This window comes from Acipenser ruthenus, chromosome 1 (assembly GCF_902713425.1).
Source record: "Acipenser ruthenus chromosome 1, fAciRut3.2 maternal haplotype, whole genome shotgun sequence".
Classification (NCBI taxonomy): domain Eukaryota; kingdom Metazoa; phylum Chordata; class Actinopteri; order Acipenseriformes; family Acipenseridae; genus Acipenser; species Acipenser ruthenus.
The window spans coordinates 95,815,035-95,840,378 of record NC_081189.1 but is presented as its reverse complement, the minus strand read 5'-3'; the positions used below and the strand labels follow the sequence as shown (position 1 = coordinate 95,840,378).

The window sequence follows — 25,344 nt, the reverse complement described above, 5'->3', positions numbered from 1 at the left end:
AAGCTGGTTTTAGCCAGTATGTGTATAGCTGAAAAATACAGGGTCATCTGGATGTCAATTAAGTTCAAGCTACCAGGGGCCCATAGGAGAAAAACATTACAGCTTAACAGCTCAGTAAAATAGTTAGGTTTTCCATAAGGAGAAAACTCTACACTATTATTTTATTATTATTATTACTATTATTTATTTCTTAGCAGACACCCTTATCCAGGGCGACTTACAATTGTAAGCAAATACATTTCAAGTGTTACAATACAAGTAATACAATAAACTTCCATACGATAACTTCCATCTTATATACACTAAAAAGATATAAGATGGAAGTTCCCTATAATACCTGCTAAACACACACCTGTAAGGAAAGAAGGAAACTAATTTGAGAGTGAGATGACATGAGGGAATATATTTTTGAAAGCCAAGTTCATGTAATCAATTATAACCATTATAACTATAACTGTTATATTCTAATACAACTGTTGGTGTTGCATATATTTAAACACCACTCCTTTTTATAATGTACACATATTCAGTAGTGAATCAAGGTAGCAAGGATTTTGTGAACTCTGCTTCACCTAACTTTTTAGATGGAGGAGGGGGTCAAGAATGAGTGGATGAGATCATGGGCCCGTATTGATTTGTTGGCATGTGACTCTAAGTGAGTCTGAAGAGTTGGTTGAATTCCTTAGAGATTACTGTTCGCCAAGAGATAAGGACTGTCCATATAGATTGATGATTGGGTCTAATTGGGGCCTCCCATTGCTTTCAATGGGACGAAAATTGTATAAAAACCCTGAGCCGATCACACTGAGACCACCACAATCAAGACTCAGCTTGGCAGAGCTACGTGGTCCATCCTTTGCAGGTCTTCACAAGGCAGTCCTTCTCTTTTGTTCACACTACTCTCCCTTATAATAGGAGGTAAGCATATTAATGGTAATATTGTATCTTGCATGTATTGGTTATATTGCTATGAGGTTTTGAAACTATGTTTTAGTATTGAGAGAGTTATATTGAATGTGCTAAAATATAGCAGTGGGTGCTTGTAGGCTTTGTGCTTAGCTGGCCCAAGGGCTGCACTAAATACATATAATTGTATTATGTTATTGAAGTATTAATGCTGAGCTTGTAATAAACTTAGGATTGCTAATTATTATTACATGTTTCTGGGTTTTGGTGGTATGCGCAAACTACTAATCCAATATTAAAGGCATTTTAATAAAACAAAGGAGCGCTGATGTTGCTCTGATTCGTAAAACTTCAAATAAATGAGTCTGAGTGATTTTCTTGGTTAAATAAAGGTTTCATGGACACACCGCTCGTCCAGTGCTCGAACATAAACCACTAGGAGTTTTAAACATCTCTGTCCTCCTTAACGTCTCCCCTGAGTTAAGAGTGTGTGCAGAGCAAATAATACAATAAAAAGAGAATGTGAAAAGTGAAAACGTGACAGTTTATAGGAATATGAATTATTTATTTATTTATTTTAAATTATGTTTATACACATATCTATTACGGTTTTACGTTGTATAGTTAAACTTATACACCTCCCATTTTGGATGCGTTTTATCCCCCACCCTCCTCACACTCCTTAACCCCCCAAATGCGAACCATTCAGTATTCATTATTTGAACCCCTGACTATACCTTGTGGATCAATGTCATCCAGTTTCATGCCTTTAAACTCTGACAACCTTCCTGTCTCTATTGCCATTAAAATCTTACTGATCTTAGCCAGCTGTAAGGTGCCTTCTGGCAGCTGATAGTGCTGTCGATGCACTCTTATATCGTGTCCAAGGAAGTCTGCTAGTTGAGCTAACTCAGTTCCACTCAGATTAAGGACTTTGGATAATGTGGCAATATGTTTGTTGTTGAAGATTGTGTGGCAGGATTTTTGGTCTCACACTCACTGGCAAACTGACGGATGCAGTCTGAACCTCAATAGTAAGATGAGGTGCCTGCCCTTGCAAACATGTAACTGTTTTCACTTGAAACCTGTTCAGTGCAGACTTCACGTTTCTGGACAAGAAGGTCCATTGCTGCTACCATGGTAGGTGTCAACAGGACTTGCACCTTCTTGCCTTGTTTCCCTTGCATCTCTAGCCTTGTGAAGTGCTTGCACAATTTATTTTCAAGCTCAGAAAGGGAAATGGCAACATCCTTATAAAGATCAGACTTGTCTCTGCAAGTAAAGGCAGCTAGAGGTATCTCTGCTACTTCTCCTTCTCTTCTTCTGTTGAACAGGATTACCTGCGCAAGAGTGACCTTTGTAAGGTTAACTACGTTTTTAGCAGTAGGCTCTGCCAGTAGTGCACTCCGGTATTCGTTCTGTTTATTATCGAGATATGTGTGTAAGGTTTTTACATCTTCCGAGAACGGCAACAGGTGAGGCATGTTCCACTTTGCTTCTCTGAGAGTGGTCAAGGCAGCAGCATAATTCATTCCATCTAGTTTCATGTATTCGTTTAAAATTGTGAGTACATTCCGCCATTGAATCATTCCCTCAATCATGGATTTGCATTCCACAAAGCTACTGATTTTTTGTAAACTGTGACCCAACTTCAGTGCCATTGAGGCAATTCTGAAAGAAAGGCTTTCTTCACTATAGTCAGCTGTTCAGTGCTTTGCTCTCTGATAGTTACTGAGGTTGGTGCATTTTGCGCTGCACAATTTCTGCACTTTTTTGATGCACATATCATCTTTCTACTTTTGACACTGCTGTCTGATGTGCTATCATAAGAGTCAGGAACGTAATCTTTAGCACTACTGTCTGTATTGTAATCAGAAAAATCTGATAACACATCCAGGATTTCATTTGAAAGCTAAAAAAAAAAAAAAAAAAAAAATATTTTATTTTAAATATACAACAACATTGAAACAACTGTTTATACTGGTACACAAGTGTTGTATTGGGCCATATATATATATATATATATATATATATATATATATATATATATATAAGGAGTACTTCATAAAGTGAGTCCTCTTGACTTTTTAAACTGTTACAAAGTAAGACAATAAGTATGTTAAAGGCTAAAATGAAAACATAATATTACAAACTCTCTAAGATACACTACAGAATGTCAATAACTGATTTATGGCTCATGCAATGTTGTTTTCTGTGAAATTAAAAATAAGCCTTGAAGTGAAATTGCACTACCTAAAATCATTCCAAATAATTCACCTCAACCTTTAATGCAAAAGTCAGGAGTTTAATTCAGTTGCTATGTAAGGACATGTTACACTTGTGATATTCACTCCAGCTCCTGGAGGGCCACAGTCCTGCAGGTTTTATAGGGAACTTAAAATCTGCAATGGCTACAGACCTGGAAAGAGTGGTAATTTAGAGCAATCAATTCAATAATTGGTTCAATTAAGTCATTAAGATCTCAGATGGAGTGAAAACCAAAAGACAATGCAGCTCTCCATGAATATCACTGCATTACACAAACGTTTTTGCATTGGGAGATTGTGTTAGTAGATTATTGAATCTAACAGTACCCACAGGTTCTGTAGAAATGACAGGGTAGCTAATATAGACTGTTCCACTTGGTTTACTGTACCTGTGTTGAAGCTGAGGTAGACTATAGCATCCGAGGGACAGTGCAACTGAGATGAACTACTGCTAAACCCACGTTGTGCTGGCTCTGAATCATTCACAGCACATGCTGCTTGATCAGCCACCTATACGAGTACAAAATAAGTCCGAATATTCACAATAGCAGTTATGAACATAATACATCTGTACGGCAAACTGGTTAGCAGACACAGTGAAGTACATAATTAAGGGAAGCTATTTTGAGTTAGACCACGGCTGTGTGCCCCTACTACTATTTACACCACTGGCATATTCTGCAGTGCAGACCTTTTTACTTAAGGTAAGACTTGCTTTTTAATGCACAGATGCACAGATAATCAGTATTAAATTAAACACAACTGGGATAATTTTGCCTTTCATACCTAGAAAAAGATATCTACTGAAACCTTTTTTAATATCAATTTTGAAAGTCATGAAGGCTTACCATAATTCTTCATGGCCAGTCAGCATGTCCATAATTGTAGGTTATTTCTTCTTCAGGTACTATGTCTCAAACAGCAGAAAGGCACAAATGTGGTTTGCCTTCCACGTCGATCTTTTTCATTTTGCAATTCAGAGCTCTGTGGTCATCATTTACCAGTCTTCCCAGTGATGCATCACAAGGTGATGCATCAATGCTGTGATTAGAATATATAATAGGATTAGATTGTCAATACAAATGTTATGATCTGTATTTTTCTTATGTTAGACAGGTAAACAGCAGTACAAACTACTTGTAAATTGTAAAGCTTCAGAAAGCAGTGATAACAGTTTAATCGAAAGGGACACTTTAATATACTATAACAATTAAGCAGCAACTGAATTTGCATTGACGGCTCTGCCATTGATGTCTGCGTCCTATGCTACACCATTTTTCTTCTTCAGTTTTAAAATCAATTTTAACCCAGTGTAGGCAATATATAATAATAAAAATAGCAACAGATAACACTACTACGACGACTACGACTGAGATGTCTCACTTTTCAGAGCTCCTCCAGTAGCAACCAAAAAACTTTAAAAAACAGTTGTTTAAACTTTTTATTTTCCAAATATTTTTATAAATTCCTTTGTGTAAAGTAGTAGTGCACCTTTTGATGAAATATTTTACAGTGTAGGGGTGTGTCCGTTTTTTGTGTGTCTGTTTTGGTTTTGTTTATTTATTAAATAAATAAACATAAAAATTAACAAATCAACAAACACCAATAAATAAATAAACATGAAAACAACGATAAATAAATACAACTAACAATAAATAAATAAACAAATAAAACAAAAATAAATAAAAAATGAGTGGACAGGCTCCACAGCCCCTGAAAAAGTGGGCACAGGTGGCTACAGCCCCCTTTAAAAATATTACAAGGAGGCACGGGGTCAAGTGCCTCCTGAGAGACACCCTCTCAATTGAAGCCATGGTGAAAGCCAGGGCCAAGGTGGTTGGGCCATCAACTAAAGATGTACGGCAAGATGTACGCCGCACACACCGCAATTGAGAGGGGTCTCACAGTCGAGGGAATGTACATCCCCATATAACCCATGAAGGGGTTGGGCAACAGGGGCGTCCTTTCAAGCGTCCCACCTTTCTTGAAGGATGACCTCCTGAAACCCCATCTTCAGGCCCTAGGGGACCTGAATACAGCTATCCACCCCATCCCCCTAGGGTGCAAGGACCAGCCCCTCCGCCACGTATTGTCCTTCCGACGCCAGGCTACCATCCACTTGGTGGGGAAGGACATCGTGGAGGATAGTTTTGTGGTCCCCTTTTAGGGGATAAATGATGTCATTTTTTATTCCTCAGAGGAGGTGCGGTGGTACCACTGCAGGGAGCTGGGGCACCAAAAAAAGAGGTGCCCCAAGCTCAAGCAGGGCGCAAAGCCATCCAGGCCAGCACCGCGCCACTCCGAGTCCACCTCCCCCCGGGGCCCTCTAAGGGGCCTACTGGCAGGGGTAAAAACTTACCTGCCCCCCTCCCAACAATATCCGGGGGGGGGGGGGGGGGGGGAGGGAGAGGAGGTCCCCGAGGCGGCTAGTTTTTCATTTTTTTAAGTAGTACTTTATATGTGGTAAGTTAGAAAATAAACCCTCTTATGTTTAATTGTTCATTTAAATACGGCGTTTCGGCTGTGCAGATGTTGATATGATGCGCGTGAATAAAACCTTTGAGTTTTAACCGATAGTTTGTCTTTCATTTTAATATTGATGATGGTTAAAATGCACCGTGATCATGACTGTCGTCAGCTGTTGTAGGTATGAGTATAACCGCGGCAGTTCTAGTGTTGAAGTAGTCCATAAATGTACATTTTGTGTGTGTGTGTTTTGTATGGCCTTTCTGCTGGAGATTACGTGAGATTAAGTCAGAAGAACAGGATCTCTCCAAAATGGAAAATGAGAGATTGGCAAAATACAGCACTTTTAAAAAATTTTTTTAGGTAAGTTCAAATTGTTTATAACTGAACAAAAAAGTATAACACTATGACATTTAAACTATGATACTGGATCTTTAATTGAATGTATTAAAGCAGCTTTTCCTTTTTTCATTGTACAGAAGAATGGTCTAATATCTGAATGCACAAGATTCCACAATGAGACATAAAATATAATTAACAGTGATGAAAAATGTAGTAACATAAATCTTACACATGCAAGACAAAAGAATTTAGAAAATCCTTGATCTACATGATGTACAGTGCCTTGCGAAAGCATTCGGCCCCTTTGAACTTTGCGACCTTTTGCCACATTTCAGGCTTCAAACATAAAGATATGAAACTGTAATTTTTTGTGAAGAATCAACAACAAGTGGGACACAATCATGAAGTGGAACGAAATTTATTGGATATTTCAAACTTTTTTAACAAATAAAAAACTGAAAAATTGGGCGTGCAAAATTATTCAGCCCCCTTAAGTTAATACTTTGTAGCGCCACCTTTTGCTGCGATTACAGCTGTAAGTCGCTTGGGGTATGTCTCTATCAGTTTTGCACATCGAGAGACTGAAATTTTTGCCCATTCCTCCTTGCAAAACAGCTCGAGCTCAGTGAGGTTGGATGGAGAGCATTTGTGAACAGCAGTTTTCAGTTCTTTCCACAGATTCTCGATTGGATTCAGGTCTGGACTTTGACTTGGCCATTCTAACACCTGGATATGTTTATTTGTGAACCACTCCATTGTAGATTTTGCTTTATGTTTTGGATCATTGTCTTGTTGGAAGACAAATCTCCGTCCCAGTCTCAGGTCTTTTGCAGACTCCATCAGGTTTTCTTCCAGAATGGTCCTGTATTTGGCTCCATCCATCTTCCCATCAATTTTAACCATCTTCCCTGTCCCTGCTGAAGAAAAGCAGGCCCAAACCATGATGCTGCCACCACCATGTTTGACAGTGGGGATGGTGTGTTCAGGGTGATGAGCTGTGTTGCTTTTACGCCAAACATAACGTTTTGCATTGTTGCCAAAAAGTTCGATTTTGGTTTCATCTGACCAGAGCACCTTCTTCCACATGTTTGGTGTGTCTCCCAGGTGGCTTGTGGCAAACTGTAAACGACACTTTTTATGGATATCTTTAAGAAATGGCTTTCTTCTTGCCACTCTTCCATAAAGGCCAGATTTGTGCAGTATACGACTGATTGTTGTCCTATGGACAGAGTCTCCCACCTCAGCTGTAGATCTCTGCAGTTCATCCAGAGTGATCATGGGCCTCTTGGCTGCATCTCTGATCAGTCTTCTCCTTGTATGAGCTGAAAGTTTAGAGGGACGGCCAGGTCTTGGTAGATTTGCAGTGGTCTGATACTCCTTCCATTTCAATATTATCGCTTGCACAGTGCTCCTTGGGATGTTTAAAGCTTGGGAAATCTTTTTGTATCCAAATCCGGCTTTAAACTTCTCCACAACAGTATCTCGGACCTGCCTGGTGTGTTCCTTGTTCTTCATGATGCTCTCTGCGCTTTAAACGGACCTCTGAGACTATCACAGTGCAGGTGCATTTATACGGAGACTTGATTACACACAGGTGGATTCTATTTATCATCATTAGTCATTTAGGTCAACATTGGATCATTCAGAGATCCTCACTGAACTTCTGGAGAGAGTTTGCTGCACTGAAAGTAAAGGGGCTGAATAATTTTGCACGCCCAATTTTTCAGTTTTTTATTTGTTAAAAAAGTTTGAAATATCCATTAAATTTCGTTCCACTTCATGATTGTGTCCCACTTGTTGTTGATTCTTCACAAAAAATTACAGTTTCATATCTTTATGTTTGAAGCCTGAAATGTGGCAAAAGGTCGCAAAGTTCAAGGGGGCCGAATACTTTCGCAAGGCACTGTATGCTATGCATATAATGCATATTGACATGATTAAATCTGACCTAAAATGCTATTTCCATTAGAACTGAATGATGGTTAGAATTACAACATTATTTTAATAAACTAAATTAAGAAATGGTGTCAGTAGTATTCCATTTAATTTAGTACAGTTTGGTTTATTAGTTGCTTGTGAAATATATCTCCCTTCAAAATAAAGATTCTAATAAATATAAAAGTAACATTCAGTGTATCATTAAAAAGTAGTATGCCCTCTTTTGGATTTAGCCGTTTATGGATAACCTGTCATAGACTGCACTCAATTCTTAAACAGGTCTGGGGGTTATATTTTCCCCATTCTTCTCAACAGATCAGTTTCATCTATACACAATAATTTAAGATTGTCTTCTTTAACTCAATCCAGCAACGCATGTTTCAACTTGCGACACTACTACAGATCATACTAGTTTGTGGGTATGTTTTGTACTTGCTGCAGCAAGTATCCCTGACAAATGTTAAGTATTAAACTGGAGAGGTACAATTTAATTAGGTGAAGAGGATACCTGCATTTATTTAGATGGGTCTAGGAAGTTTTTGGAAACACATAAACACATCAAAACAATTACAATAGGATATTATACATTACCGTTTACAGCATAAATGTGTTGACTGTAATGCCTGTCTATGTGCTGCTAATGAAATGCAGGAGATTTTCCTTCAGTAGACAAAGCACTCTGTATGGCATGAGAAGGAAGTTTTCACAAATTTTATTTTTACAAAGTTTGACATACTTGATACAAGATGTTTATTATATTTGTGTAATTTGTGGGCCCTACAGTTTGTTTCTTTAAAACTGGTTAAAGCATTTACATTCAATGTATATTTAATTATACAGTAGTTATAAAATACATTGTTCTCTTTTTTTTTTTTTTTTTTTTTTTTTACAACAGAACAATTGCGGTTTTGCTGGTCAATATAACAGTTATTTAATGGAATAATAAAAAAAAGATTGAATACCAATATACACTGCATAATGGTCTGAAAAATGTGGTCAAGAGGTCATGCTGTCTTAAGTAACATGATGTTTAAAAAGTTCCTAGTGTGAAGGAAAAGAGATCAATTAAAAAGACCCAGTCTAGATTTTTTCACATGATCGATGTAGGTGTGCGAGCTGATTAATAAAATGTTACAGGCTGCTGGTTGTTGAATCTGACCTGAACGGTACCACTCAGGTCGACTGCAGTTTAATCCTTCTCTGGTGCCCCTGTTCCCTGGGTTGTCAATCCACCACAGGATTGGTTGTGAAAGCCAAGCCTGGGTCTTCACCGCACTTAATGAGTCAATGGAGATTTACATTTTAATGTTTTGTACAATAGCCTTTGGGCAATATACAGAAACAAAGTGAACTGTTGTTGTAATCCACAACAGGCCATTTAAGTAAGTGTGATACATGACTCACAGAGGACCTCAGATGTCAGTGTCACAGCAGGCAGTAGCCAGGCACTTGGGTATGGATGATAAATGTACAGATTTCTGCACCGAATAGTCTGAAGTATTAGGACAACACCATCTTATTGAACTCTCAATGACCGAAGCTCTAGTCATTTGTTACCTTGTTGCCCAGGAGAATAGACTATGAACATGACATAGATGACTATAATTTTTCACATACTGAAAGGAATTAAAGGAATCTGTTAGGAAAGAGGTAAGCATTTTAAGTGCTGCCTGAATAAAGCAGTGGTCCAGATAAATAATATTTTCCAAAGCATACTACCACGAGTATTCCTAGAAATAGAAAAGCTTGTTTGGTAAACTAGATGTTGTTTCATTAAACAGCAAAGTCTACACTGTGTATTCATTATAATTTATGTATATGTTTCTACTTAATACTAAGACTTTGGTTCCCTTTCAATTCGAAGATGACCACCAAAACATGCTGTGGATTAGCTGCAGTGCAGTTTTAAAAAACAACAACAGCCAGTCAGCCGTGTTTTCCTCAACCAGGGCTGTGTTTTCACCTGCCCCGCTATAGAGTAGACCTCTTTATTAATTCACAGTTTGGTTGTATAATTATCATGGGGGGATCACTCTTTATTAATTAACAGTTTGGTTGTATAATTCTCCATAATTTTGGTGCTTCTGTACTAAATCGCAATGCATCTTAATTGTTGAAACTGACCAAAAGGAATATTATAATTTTTAACCACTTAGGATGAAAACTCTCAGCTCTTATCAGTATTTTTTCTATACACAGAAGTGTGCAATAAACCTTCACTATCTTTTGAAATTGCTAGATCCAAAAAAATAACATGATAATTACTATATGCAATACATAATTTGAGATTATTATTAGTACTGTTAATATATTCATGAAATAATAACAGTTCACTTTCTGTACGTGACCAGATAAGAATATCATCAATATAATGTCCCCACCACTAAAACATAGAGGATTTATATTCATTCTCCCAAAAGCCCAAAAATAAATTGGCATAATTAGAAGCAAAACAAGCGCCCATTGCTGTACCCTTAGTTTGTCTATACAATTTTTCTTGAAACAAAAACACATTCTTTTTTAAAGTCCATTCAGTCAAATTAACAATACAGGTTATTAGACTAACCCTTAGATTACCCCAGGTTTTCCGAACTACCAGTTTAATCAGTGCCCTGCAGATTTCAGAAATCAGAAGTGTGAACCTTCTTTTGTACTGAAAATAAGTATTTACAGTGGAGCTGTTTGTCCTCTACAGGGTTTGTTAATCTGTTTGAGAAAACTGAACAAAGTTCTCATCATTTTCACCTGCACTTAAAAAGCATTGAATTGGACGGCCTCAGCTCAGAGCAGACAACTTATCCAGTAGTTTTCTGCAATACTTAAAATGTTTGAATATTTTGCCAGGTCAGCAAAGAAGCACAGTGTTTCACTTCCAGATGTATAATTGATCTCAGGAGCACTTCCTTCATAGCTTTATTTTACTGCCATCTGTAACAGGATGAGCAATTAATACACAGAATAAAAACAATACACACACAAATAAAACTTGTCTTTTCATTATTTTACATAATCTGATTTTGGAGAAAAAAATCTTTAACAGAAACATTTCCCACAACTTGTGGTAGTTGTGTCACAATTTATTTTCTCCAAAATAATGAATACCCTAGGGATGCTCACGGTTATGTTTCTAGGTCCAGTGGATACACCTTGTGAGTTACATAAAAAGCTCATTATGTTGGACACCTGTTAGTGGTACAATGCTTAAACCTTTTTTTCTTTAAGACTTCAAGAGCTGTAACATATTATGAAATGACTTAGGGACAGAATATATTACGCTGAAGAAAAATGTGCAGCACAGAACTGTATAGTTTAAGAACAAAAGAAAACTATATCAGATTATGAAAAATATGTGCTTCATTTCTTCAATGTTTTATTTTCACTGTGTACCATCACAAGATGCATAACGTTTTTTTTTCAAATTATTAGTAAATAGTTGTGAACTGAAATGACAGTTGTTTGTAATGTTCCATTTACTTATCTTGTTGTCTTTTTTCAAAGAAGTCAAAACCAGAGTGGAGGTGACATTGTAGGGAAAGCTGGTAACCCAGACACAAGTGGCATTTTGAGAGCAGAAGAATGGAGTGAAGAAGGCATGACTGAAAGCTCAAGCAGTGTAGCTCCTTCCACAGTCAGCTTCATACCTTCACATGCGCATGAGATCCCTGGGTACAAGAACAGGAAGTGTTGCAGGAACTGTAGTACCAGGACAAGGCAGCACAGGGTCTGAGGGTCCAGAAACCATACCTGTTTGTGCATTTTTATGTTGTGGTAATTTTAGTTTAATTCAAGAATTACGTGACAGTCCAGCCTCAGTTTCACAACTTAGAACAGTTGAGCTCTAAAAAAAACTACACACCATATTAACCCTTCATCCCAATATGCAAAGGATATTAAACAAAGATTTAAAATGAATTGTAGACCTTGAAATTCCATGTAAATTCTTTAATCTGATGTTAAGATATTTATCTATGACTAGTGGTACTTTGTATGTGATTAATCAGTCAGGTATAAGTAAAATTTGGGAGTTTACATCCTCTAGTTTGAGTTTCTGCACAACAGATTTACAGGTTACAGAAAGATTTCCAACAAGGCTAACTTTACTAAATCATTATAATTAAAATAAGTTCGTACAAGTACTTGTATTACTGTTGCACATGGGTGCAGAACCAAAAATGCAAGCGATATAAGGACGCTTTATTTTTTTTGAAAATAATCATTTAATGTCATTTATCGTTTTACCGGATGTGCCACTTGGGAGCCTCAATAGTATGAGACTTGTGAATTAATATTAATCCTACTTTTATATTTACAGAGTGGAAACTTGAGCCAGATTTGTGCAGAGCTGCTAATCTATACAGAAGGCTGTTACTTCATAACAGTGAAAATGAGAGCTGGTTGTATATTCGAGTGGATTTGAGACAGAGTCCGGAAGACCGTGAAAGGGCCATCTTGGCTTTCTACAAAAGGCCAAATGTACAATGGGCAAGCCCCTTATCAGTATATCTTGAAGGTATGCTTTTTTCCCATCCATTTTGTGTAATGTCCAGATTCCTTGTGGAGAGTGCCATTTTCCAAGCAGTGGGCCACATGACTGATCATTGCTTTCTGCATGTGGGTCCACCGCTAACAGGATTGAGTCCAGCTGTGGTGTGCATATTAACTGGCGGTGAGGAAGAATGTGCTCCTCTGCACAAGACTGCCTTGATATGGATGTACGTGAAGTAGTGGAAATGGTAAGAATAATATTTGCACTTACTAGGACTGGAGTTGTTGTATATTGTACTTGTTCTCACTGTACTATGATTCTTAAAAAGGTATGTATTTTGTGACAACTGCAAGTTCACCTGGGTAAGGGTGTCAGTTAAAAAATAAATTAATATGAAATTAAAGAATATAAAGAACATTTATTTCTGTGTGTAAGGTATACAGTATATACCCTAAAATACTTGCCAAGTTATGTTACTCGAATGTTATAATTTAGTTTAACTAGCAAATTTAATAGAGACCATTTCAATACGGAATTACTTTCATTACGATCATTACTTGATTTGTGTAGAATGCCTTGATACCTGAAAAATGTTAGGCCGTAAGGTGCCCCTTGCCTGCTGTAGGAGTGATCAGCATTCAGGTACTCTAATTTATTGTTGCCCTAACACTTGTACAATCTTACCCATGTGTATGCATGTTTCTCTGCTGAAATGCAAGCGCCTCCTGTTGGGAAAGTAAACATAAGGCTAAAATAATACAGTCAACATACAATTATAATTCTAAAACCACCATATTATTAAACTTAATATTTATAGTTGCTTTTTTTAATTAATTTATTATAACATATTCACAGAAATATTCTATTTCACAGCTGGACAGCCAAAAGGAGCTTACACAGGAAGATAAGGACAAAATGTCTGACATTATTTTGAACTGGGATCTTCCACCTGTCACTCAAGAAAACAGACGATGGCTGGCAGAAAAAATCCTCCTTCATGCAGTATGTTAATCTTTAGTCTTTAATAATCAACTTGTCTTTAATTGCAACTGTACGTTTTTCCCTTTATGTATCATACCTTGGCGTACACTTGCTATATTAACTAGGTGTTTGGTTGGAGAACTGTGCAGATCCGTCAACTTAAAAAAGGTCTCAGGGACACAGGCGTTCTTCAAATGATTAAAGAAAGACCTAATCTTGCAACTGTGCTGTTTCCACCTTGATCTGCCCAGATATTCTTACACCAGGTATTCAATTTCCTGTGAGGGACTGCTTGTATTGATTCATTGTTTCTACGTCTGTGGTCACTGTCATGGTTTACAATTTTTGTAAGACTGGTTCCTAGTAATACTGCTGGAGGGATGTCTTTCATAGAAATGTCTTTCTTTTATTCGATTACCACTATACAATAAGTGGAAGGTGTGCATATTTACATTTTGGTTAATAGCTATAGCCATCTAGCTGCCTTTTTGGTCTTCATTAAGTTAACATCAAATAAACTTATTTGAGTAACTCCAAAAAGCTTTAAGAAAATAAAATAAAAAATCAGTACCATATATATATATATATATATATATATATATATATATATATATAGGTATAGCAAAAAGTTAAAGTAGTAAGTTTCTGCAAAATCTTTCAAATTTAAAAAATGTACCACCAAGACATTGAAGTGTCGACTTACAACTCATATTTTAATCTTTCTTCTAAACCATCCTGGAAAGAATTGCCTGACCTTCATCCTCCACTTCAGACAGTGAAGATGAGACTGAGTGTAGCATCGATAGCAAGTGTCGTGTTGCTAGCTTTTTTCGACAATTCATTGAAAATGGTAAGTGTTATTATTGTCCATTGGTAGATGCTGTGCCTCTCCCAAGAGGAAATCACTGGAACTGTCATTAGGATGCTTGTTTAATGTGATGTTGGTGTAATCCTTTAGCACTCGGGAGATATTTATTTTTTTAAATATATACTAATAGAGGACATGAAACCTCTGGGAATCCATGGATAAAGCCATCTGGGATCCATGGAAGGCATTTATATTTTTCATTTAGTAGTTAGTAGCTTGTTTGGCATTTGGGATCTGATAACAAATAGAACATTACATACATATTGACCAACATTAAACACATTTTAATGCTTTCTTTGTTTTTCAGGAAAAAAACAACTAATCTGTAGTATTGGTAGACTATATGAATGGTGTTTGTTCTTTTTCTTTAGCCTCATCTGCAGAGCTGAGTGACCTCCTAAAATTCTGGATAGGATGGGCAATTTAACCGCAACATCTTAATGTGGAGGTGACCAGTGACATAAAGATGTCTACAGCGGCTACATGTATGGAAACTATCAAGCTACCTGGGCATTACACAGAATATTCACATTTTTCCACTGACCTCAAATCTGCTGTTTGCACTACGGATAGTGGATTTGGACTTGTGTAAGGCTGTATTCACTATAGGTGAAGTATTAAACAAGCAGAAAAACATGTATGCATTGAAATGCTCCCTGATTTAACTAATTGTGTTAATTGGACCAATTGAACTACTCTTCCCAGTTCTGAAGGTTTTGGTCGGTGTTGGAGACCTGCAGGACTACAGGCCTCCAGGACCAAGATTGGGGTCGACTGCTCAATTTAACCTACCACTGTGAATAATAACAATAATAACTTGAACTGCAAAGCAGTTTTACAGCTTCCAAGCAAGTAACATTGTTATTATACTATACTGTAGCAAAGCAATGTGCAAGAAAGTTTTTTCCATTTTTTTTTTAACTTATCAGGCAGTCATTGGTTTAAGGAGGAAGAATATTTTTATTTTTTTCCGTTTTAATTCTATTGTCCCCAAGATAATTATTACAAAGTTTGGCTACACAGTTTTTGGTTAGAAGCAGGTAGTGACTAGTTGTTGCAAAATGTGTGGCAGCTTTTTTTTATTTTAGAATGTATCAAAGCAACTTATGCTTTGCAAACTTGAACCATGTTTGGTTGTTAATATTTAGCAAGTTTCAAATGAATGGCATCACTTGTTTCCAAGAAGATTTTAAATTATTACTTTTTTTGTCAGGTGGCCATTGGTTTAGGTACATGTTAATTATACAATCACACGGTGATGATGCTTTTGAAGTTTGAATTCACCTAAACCATTTTTCAGACCTGATGCATGTTGGTTTGATGTCTGCCAACTTTTAGATCAGTCCCTCCACCTGTTCTTGAGAAGTTTTGAAAGTTTTTTTTTTTTTTTTTTTTTTTTGTTAATCACATCAGGCAGCCATCTTGGAACATTGTGATTGTTTTTACACAGGGTTGCATTCAATCACCTAAACCGTTTTTCAACTTAAGTGGGGTTAAGTTTGAGAAGAAAATGCATCTGTGGCGGCAATCTTGTTTTATGGATGAACACCAAAAAAAAAAGTTGTACCTGTAAATAAATCAATACAACAAATGTAAACTAAAGAAAAGTAGTTTTGCTATTGTGTCCTTGTGTCAGTTGTTACACTGAAACCTTAAAATGGCCATTTGTTACAATAAGTAATTCTTCATATTGTCACTGTGCATATTAGTTACAGCCATTGCTTGAACTGAAGTATGTAACCTGTGGAGATATTTTTAAACACAGGAAAAACAGGGTTTGGTGTAAAGCTACTGTATCAAGACTCATCCCAACCTTTTTATTCATTAACTTTAAAATGTGAACAACAGAAAAAAAAGACTTTGTTCCAAGACCATGGTCCCTATATAAAAAAATGCAATGCTTGTATAAACCCAAACAGTACACCTTATAAAAAAATAAAAATAGTAGCAAGAAATCACAGGTGTGATAAGAAATCTGCTAATTTAATTTTGTACAACTAAAATCTGCAAACTAGTCCTGAAATGTACAAATACTGTCCCTTTATCATTTAGGATAATTTGGGAGAAGATAGGCACTGAGCAGTGATTTTCTTGATTGCACGGATTTCATTACATCTGCTTTACATCAGAACAGCAAACAAATGGTATAGTTACTATGTAACACTTAACTAATGTAACCTTTCCCCAGATTTGTCAGAACAATGGCACCCGAGTGGCTTAGCAAGTAGGTGTGCCACTGTAGGCAGGTGAGAGACTTGTCTCAAATCCTGCCTATGCCATTGCCAGCTGCAATTATGTGTTCAAATGTAAAGAATTGATCATTTCAACAGCGCGCACATAGGAATGAACCCCATAACGCTGTTCAGTACCATCAGGATGGGGAAGCAGATCAAGCTCAATTTCAGTTAGCTGCCGGGGAAGCTGAATCTCGGGTACAGTGACTTCCACAGCGTCAACACCACATGGACCACTCCAATCTATGCCATAGAGCTCATCCACCTACAAAGAAATAAGTCAAACTGGATTGTAAAAAAAGTTTTGTCTCCATGTACAAGTATCAATACATGTGATATTTGCCATAAAGAGCTACCTATGGTTTTAAAATTGCTTTTTCTATCTATCCTTTTATTCAGTAAAATCCCATTCCCTTTAACCTTGTACTTTAAAACATTTCTAATACATTTTCCACTATGAAATTTCTGTGAGCACTCTGACCACCTCCTTTACATAAATCACTATCTCCAAGTTCTGCATGCTTACTTTGCTGGATAGTTAAATGGTAACTAAAGGTGATTTTTTTAAATTGTTCCTGTGTTGCTACAACAGTTTAAGTAAGGTATGTATTGTCTTTTTTTTTTTTTTGACATCCCGACCACTTTTAAATTGCATTCCCCTCTGGTTCTGTTTCTTCTAAAATGACTTTACATGTCTTGCTTGGAACTACATTTTACATCATCCTTCCGCTCACATCACATATGATGGGAAATGTAGTTCTGAGTAGGGACATGCAAAACCATCTTTGAAACAGCCAGAGGAAAATGCAATTTAAAAGTGTAAAAACTAATCAAGATCTTAGAGGATGTTTCAATGCTAAAAAGAGAAGAGGCTGTCAGCTAAGCAAATACATTTCAAAATAATAATAATAATAATAATAATAATAATAATAATAATAATAATAATATAAATAAAAGGTGGATAGGATTAAATATCATGTCACTTTTCACATGGGATGGCAAGCCAAATCTTTGGACAGCTTGCAGAAAATGAGAACAGACTGTCGAAGCACGGTTGTTGGTGGAGGCTTTCAGAAAGACTATATCATCCGACTAAATCCATCTATTCCTCAGTGGATTACTATACGCTGCCTGTACATACATATACAAAAAACATATGTGTATATCTATTAATCTCTCTCTCTCTCTCTATATATATATATATATATATATATATATATATATATATATATATATATCAAACAACATGCATATTGTATACCAGTTATATAAACTGTGCATACTACTATATATGGTGTTATACACACGTATGACACTTTTCAATTTGTGTGAGAAAAAAATAAACTATAAAAAAATATCAGGTTTTAAATGAAGTCACTGCAGTCTTTCGCAGTAACTTAGAACAAAATAGCGTCTGTCAGTAACAGGTTGTTTTATGCTCCTCGTCACTGGCTCTGACGAGGATTTTTGTATTATATTTTTTGGTTTAGCTGTGATATTAAACTTATACAGACAATATAAAGGTTTAATTATGTTGCTGGTTACACCATACCTGATAAGTTTGTGGTTCCCATCAATGTGCCAAAGACAGTTTTGTGCAGGGACACTGTATGCCCTTCTTCTTACAGTGTTTAAGGACAATGCATGCAGCATAACTCCTTCAGGATCAGGTCATCTCATGGATTCTTGAATACGTAATGCTTTTAAAATTAGAAACAAAATATGAAAGAACATTATTAATGTTAAAGTTCAACTGTAATTGTATTGGTCCAAGACTTCAAAGTGGGCTTGTAAATTACGTAACTATGTATGCAGTTTATTAGAAATATTAACTACAATCAACATACTGTAGGTTTAAATACAGAGTGATTAAAAAGTAAAGGCAGCTGAATATTCTAGAACAGTACCATATAATGTGTACCAATAGAAAACAATGATAAACACACTTTGGTTGGTAAAGGAAAAAATCCCCAATGCTTCAGGTGGCACTGCCAAAACTTCAAAATGTAATATACTAGCTTGAGCTATTTACTCTCCCTTTTCTTTCCTATCACTATTTTGAGATTACAGCATACTAAATTAGGCCTTGGACCCCCAGAGATTTATTTATCTCTTTCTGGTGTTTTTTAGTTTTTTGCTCTCCTCCATGCATAACAGTTTACTACAAACACAATTTATTGTAATTCCATAGTTCTTACTAAACTGTAAATTTGCAGTTTGTAAATATACACCAAATGAGAGTAATGTCTCTCTTTCTCTCTCTCTCTCTCTCTCTCTCTCTCTCTCTCTCTCTCTCTCTCTCTCTATATATATATATATATATGTGTATAATATTATTATTTATTTAATGGCAGACGCGACTTAGTTGTCACAAAATATACACAGAGCCACAGTACAATATGAGCAGGTACAATATACAATAACTTCAGTCCTAATAAAAGCAAGTTTAACTAAGGCCAAGTACAAAATGCAGTGATTAGGGGGCAGTTCAAGTAGGAGCAGATAAGGCCATAGACATCAGGGTTAGATATCAATCAATCAATCAATCAATCCACTTTTATTTGGTATAGCGCCCTTCGCCGCATGGTGCCGCAGAGCGCTTAACAGTGAGAGTGAAATGACCTACGTCGCTTACCTTATATCATAATATTCCATTCGTCTTCTAACGGTACTCGCTGAAACATTACAAATACTAGCAGTCACGAACCGTAAGGTTTAATTATAGATACCTAATGATCAACTCCCTGGGTAAAAATATCTTGGGACGTCCAGATTTCCCCGTCCCAGTTTGGCCTACCGCTGCGGACTATGCTATACTGTCGTCACTGGTACTGCGTTGAATTTGATGGCGAATTATCTGCAAGTTAGTTCTGGCACCTTCATCAATATTTTCATCAGTACATGCTAATATCTGCCCTATTCTTTCCAACAGCCAATCTACTCGATACAAAATAAAGTCGTCATTTACCGACCCACATTCAACTTGAATTAAAAGCTCCCTAATCTTTTCTAGGATACAATTCTATAAGTCATATTGCACACATTTGTAATGTATGGAATATTCACAGCATTGAAACTATACAACAATGACGTGTAGTTGGCGCCCTGACTGCACACCTCTCCAAACTACTACCAGGCAAAGTTAGTAGATCACCGATTCACTTATTGTCCCGCCCATCGAGAATAATTGACGGTAGCTCGAAATACAAGGGTGAAAAGACTGTGCCAAAATGAAGACGAAATAAATAAATAAAAAACGAAAGAAATATGTAAATAAATAACGAAATAAATAGATAAATTATTAAATATATTTCAGTTTCTACTTATTTATGTATTTATTTCGTTTTATATGTATTTATTTAATTATGGCACAAATTATCCTCCATATTGCTTAGCTACAGTATTACTTGACAAAATCATTCAAGGTATTTAAAAAAAAATCAGATATGCTTAAAATGTGTTTAAACAAATGCTGGGATGTCAATCTGAAATCAACACTGTATGTTAAAAATAGTTTGCTTTTCATTCAATACCAATAACATAAAATACATTATTAATACATGACTATTATTTAATGACATTCTTCTGAATAAAATGACAGCACTGCACATTTTTGTTTAACATGTCTGTTTAAACTGACGTTTAAACAAATCACAATAATTGAATTGGTGGTTGTGATAAAATAATTATCTAATGCGCTATCTTAACATGAATTAATATTTTTAAAACTCCTTCTCTATTTCAGTACCTCTGCTGATTATTTAAAACGTTAGCATGCTCGAAGCTTGAAAAATAATTTCAATAACATGTGTGTGGTTAATCCAAATGAAGCCAGACACATTAAAGAAACAGATATATAATGTAACACATACAATTTTAAAAGCAGTATTTTTGAACATCAATAAATCCAATAATCTAACCTTAAAGACCACATTCAACGTTGCTTTTTTTCAACTGAGAATTCTAGCCACTTGTCTACTGTCAGCCTCTGAAAAGGTCAAATGTGACAAAAGGAATGTCACTCTTTTAAAAACTTTAAAATACCTCTCACAACAATGTGTTTATTTATTTATTTATTTATTTATTTATTTATTTATTTATTTATTTATTGTGTATTGATAATTTATTAATCAAACTGCGCTTCAGCAAAAATAATTTCTGCCATGCATTGTACTATTTAATGGCAAGGTAAAAATTCTCAAGAGCCAATTTGCATACAGCATCCAAACGTTCAGTTTTGTAAAATTTATAGCTGGACATTCATAGCTCCGACTGCGCTGGTACCTCATGGGTGTAACTTCACAGATTATTAATTCACATAAATCAATTTCTGCTGTAATTATCAATTTAAAAATAAAGCAATCCTCACTGTAAACTGGTTTCTGAAGACTCCAATCTTTGGTCACATTAAAACAAAAAAGGTAAGTCTTTAGGGCAGCAGTGTGGAGTAATGGTTAGGGCTCTGCACTCTTGACCGGAGTGTTGTGTGTTCAATCCCAGCTGGGGGACACTGCTACTGTACCCTTCAGCAAGGTACTTTACCTAGATTGCTGCAGTAAAAACCCAACTGTATAAATGGGTAGTTGTATGTAAAAAAAAAAAAAAAAAAAAAGTGATATCTTTATAATGTGAAATAATGTATAATGTGATATCTTGTAACAAGTGTAAGTCGCCCTGGATAAGGGCGTCTGCTAACAAATAAATAAATAAATAAATAATAATAAGTCTACGGTGATTTTTAAGTGCTTATTTTTCAATAAGCTATACTGTTTATTGTGTGGTCCGCCGAGATAAAAAATAAATAAATCATGTGGTCCGCAAACAAAAAAGTTTGAGAACCACTGCTCTAAACTGATACCAGGCCACTTTGATGTTCCCACTTCGAAATATGCAGGCCATGGTGTATATCACCCACCCCAGAACGCAACCAAAGAATGAGATTCCCTGGCATAAGTATCCATTTTTTGAAACTGCACAAAATAAGGATTTTAGAAATGGGTAACATAACATAGCCATTCAATGGTTTGTTACCCATAATCCTTCTGGAGCCTCAGGTAATGCTGTCGCATGACATAAAAACAAGTGATTTTTACTGCATCTGGTTACATTACCACTGGTACAGCATGTGTCATGGTGGTTTGTTCTGGAGTTTATTTAGTCCTTCCAGTATTTCATTTACTGTGTGGTACCTTTTAAAACATTCAGGAGTACTAAGATGGACAAGTCGCAGCGCAAACATACCGCAATTTGCATTTTTGTTGTGACAGTTTGCAAAGTATAGTTTGTGGTATGTACTAAAAATATGTTAATGAAGAGAGCCGCAATAATCTTAGTGAAATCTCATAGCACTGCGAGAGTCATGAGACATTTTCGAATAAATAATAAAAGTCAGTTTATTCCCATCAGATTATATAGTGGGGCCCCCACCTTCACATCCAAATAAATAATGTGTTTCTGTCAAAAAGCTTTTCATAGTAGCCCCTCGCTAAACCGGACATGTTTGTCTGACATAAGGAGGTGTTTAAAAAAATACAATAAAATCGCACTAATACATCTATAGTTTTCAGTGTATTTTTTATGTATAAATCATTGCGCCAAAATAAGACGAATTTTGGGTAGGATACACATTACATTATGTAAAAAATATAAATCTGTACAGTAGTAATATCAAATGAATACCTAGCACACTTTTTTTTTTTACTTTGGCCTTGTGTAGGCTACCGATAACACAAAATAAACAATGCTACTGCATTGTACACATTGGTGTACAATGCAAATAAATGATTATTTTAAATTGAAACTAAATTATTATTATTATTATTATTATTATTATTATTATTATTATTATTATTATTATTATTATATTAGCCTAGACAATTAACACAAAATAGATCATGGTGCCGTATTTACAAATTATTATTATTATTTATTTCTTAGCAGGCGCCCTTATCCAGGGCGACTTACAATTGTTACAAGATATCACATTATTTTTTACATACACTTACCCATTTATACAGTTGGGTTTTTACTGGAGCAATCTAGGTAAAGTACCTTGCTGAAGGGTACAGCAGCAGTGTCCCCCACCTGGGATTGAACCTACGACCCTCCGGTCAAGAGTCCAGAGCCCTAACCATTAATCCAAATTTCAAGGGACCAGCAACAAATGTTGCATTACACCACTAATTTGTATTATCATGAGTAGCCTATAAGCCAAATGTATACTGTCAGTTTTTATTTAAGTTAGTCAGTGGTGTAGTGCTAAATTGTGCCAAATTACTAACAACCTGTACATTAATAGAATAGGTGTGTTTCCTATTCTTACACAGATGCTCAGAATGAGCTGGAGGATTTAGTGGCACATGTGTGCAGTCTATTGCTCTGTCATAGGAATTTGTTTTCAACAGGGAAAAATACACATTTGGGTGTTCGCCAAATGCAGCTGTTGCTGGCATTTGCCAGCCCACTTTTTCTTGTACATTGCTAGTTGTGCTCAATCATCCTCCTGTTCACATATGTAACTGAGATGGATTTACCAGTGAGCAGGAGGATGATTGGAAATGTAGTTCTGAGAGGTCGATGCGGGTACATGGGAAGCCATCTTGAGGCAGGAAATGCAATTTAAAAGTTTAAAAAAGTGGTCAAAATGTAAAAAAATATAAAAAATGTAAACAATACTGTGACAGGATGGCTGACGAGGTGACGTCAGGTCAGAAGCAGGAATGAAAACAAACAAGTACTTCAGGGCAGAAGACGCTTGCAGCGCCGTTTATTTAAACAAAAATAAAATAAAACGATTAAACAAAAACACACTGCTCATAGAGTGGACAAATCACAAACGCTAAATACAACCCAAAGGTCCGGCTGGGCCGTAGCCTTCATGGACCCTTAAGCTAGTTGTTCTTTTTACTTTCGGTTTTGTTTCTCTCGCTCTCGTTCCTCCTCTCGAACAGCCACCCCGAGTGCAGAGAGCTGCAGGCTTTTATTTACTATGGCCGAGGGGTTAACTATCAATTATCTCATTACTCCTCGGCCACAATAATAATAATAATAATGATAATAATAATAATACAACAAAACAAATACAAAATAAGAAATTGTATAGGGGGGAGGGGTACCCTGTTTTAGAAATAAATAATACATTTATGGCAGGGCTTTGCCCTGCCCCCTTTTCATGTGCACGGCTCCTCGTCCTGCCACATACACACACAGCAGTGAAAGTAAGGACAGTGCCAGCGAAGTGCCAGGACCAAGGGCGCACAGAGATCACCCTAGCCCTCCATTGGCCTGGACACAGAACCGGAATCACAAAGGGGCGCAGAAGAGGACGTGGAAGAAGACGCGCTCCTGTGTCAGCTCCTGCACCTGTACCAGCCACTTCTCCAGGTAGCGCCGGCACCTGAGGCAGCCTCTTCAGCGGTAGTGCCAGCACCACCAGGTATTCAAGAGGTTGGTCGTGATGGCACTGTTTGGGACTTTAAATCCTGGTCTCCACGCTGCAGGAAGAAGGGGTCAACAAAATGTTTTGAAGAGGTTTCAGGACGCACTCAATATGCAAAACGCAACATCTCATATTGAGTGCTTTTCGTTTATTGATAGATGAGTGGATGCTTCGCCACACACAACGCTGCACTGAAGCTGAAGCCCACAGACAACTAAATGATGATTCCTGGTCAATGCCCTTGGAGGAATTGGAAGCACGTATTTCATTATTGTTTGTTCGTGGAACATATGGTGCCAACAGTCTGTCGCTGGACAGTTTGTGGTCCAGTAAGTGGGGACCTTCATTTTTTCCCATAGACAATGGCACAGAATCACTTTTATGAAATTATAAATGTTTTGCGTGTCGATTTGAAGACGACCAGAAGCGTGTGCCAACAAAATGATATATTTGCCCTGGCATCCGAAGTTTGGAAAGCCTTCATTGGTAACAGCATTCTCTGCTACAAACTGGGAGAGAACATTACAGTGGATGAGCAGCTTTTTCCAACAAAAGAAAGGTGTCTGTGGACTCAATATATATCTAACAAACCTGACAAATTTGGGATCAAGTTTTGGCTGACAGCGAACATTAAGTCCAATATTTGATCAATGGCTACCCCTACTTGGGCAAGGAGGAGACTCGCCCAGCTAACCAAAGGCGTGGTGACAGTGTGGCACTTTGGCTAATGGGACCCTATTTAGGACAAGGGAGAAATGTTACCACCAACAATTTTCTTTACCTCACAGCAATTGACAAGAGTTGAGGAAGAAAAAAACAAGCCTGGTTGGAACTGTAAATAAACAACAAGAGGATTGCCACCATCTGCAGCAGACCTGCAAACAGAGCTGTACTCCACTACAATTCTGAATCACTCTGACTGCATGGAGACCTGCAAACAGAGCTGTACTCCACTACAATTCTGAATCACTCTGACTGCATGGAGACCTGCAAACAGAGCTGTACTCCACTACAATTCTGAATCACTCTGACTGCACAGAGACCTGCTAACAGAGCTGTATTCCACTACAATTCTGAAGCACTCTGACTGCACGGAGACCTGCTAACAGAGCTGTACTCCACTACAATTCTGAATCACTCTGACTGTACTCTAACAGTTTACAAGTGCAAGCCGAGGAAGAATGTAAAAAAAACGAAACCGGAGTTTTACAATACAACGAAGTAGGAAGTTGACATTTTAGAACAGATGGCATGGAAATACTCAGTGAAAGCTGGGTCTTGCAGGTGGCCTGTTCATGTGTTTTATAATGTATTGGATCTCACAGCCATCAATTCTTTAATTCTTTACAAGGAATTCACAGGCAAGAATATAACGAGGAGAAATTATGTATTGCAACTAGCAGAACAACTTTGCCAGA

The 25,344-nt window shown here is 36.8% G+C and overlaps 1 long non-coding RNA gene across 1 annotated transcript; it reads left to right on the top strand.

Moving 5' to 3' along the window:
* The first annotated feature begins 737 nt into the window (after positions 1-737).
* LOC131738190 (uncharacterized) lies at positions 738-16,234 on the top strand. Its single transcript, XR_009329749.1, has 5 exons — positions 738-918; positions 12,232-12,652; positions 13,279-13,407; positions 14,130-14,236; positions 14,626-16,234. It is a non-coding gene; the product is annotated as an uncharacterized LOC131738190 (long non-coding RNA).
* Positions 16,235-25,344: the final 9,110 nt, after the last annotated feature.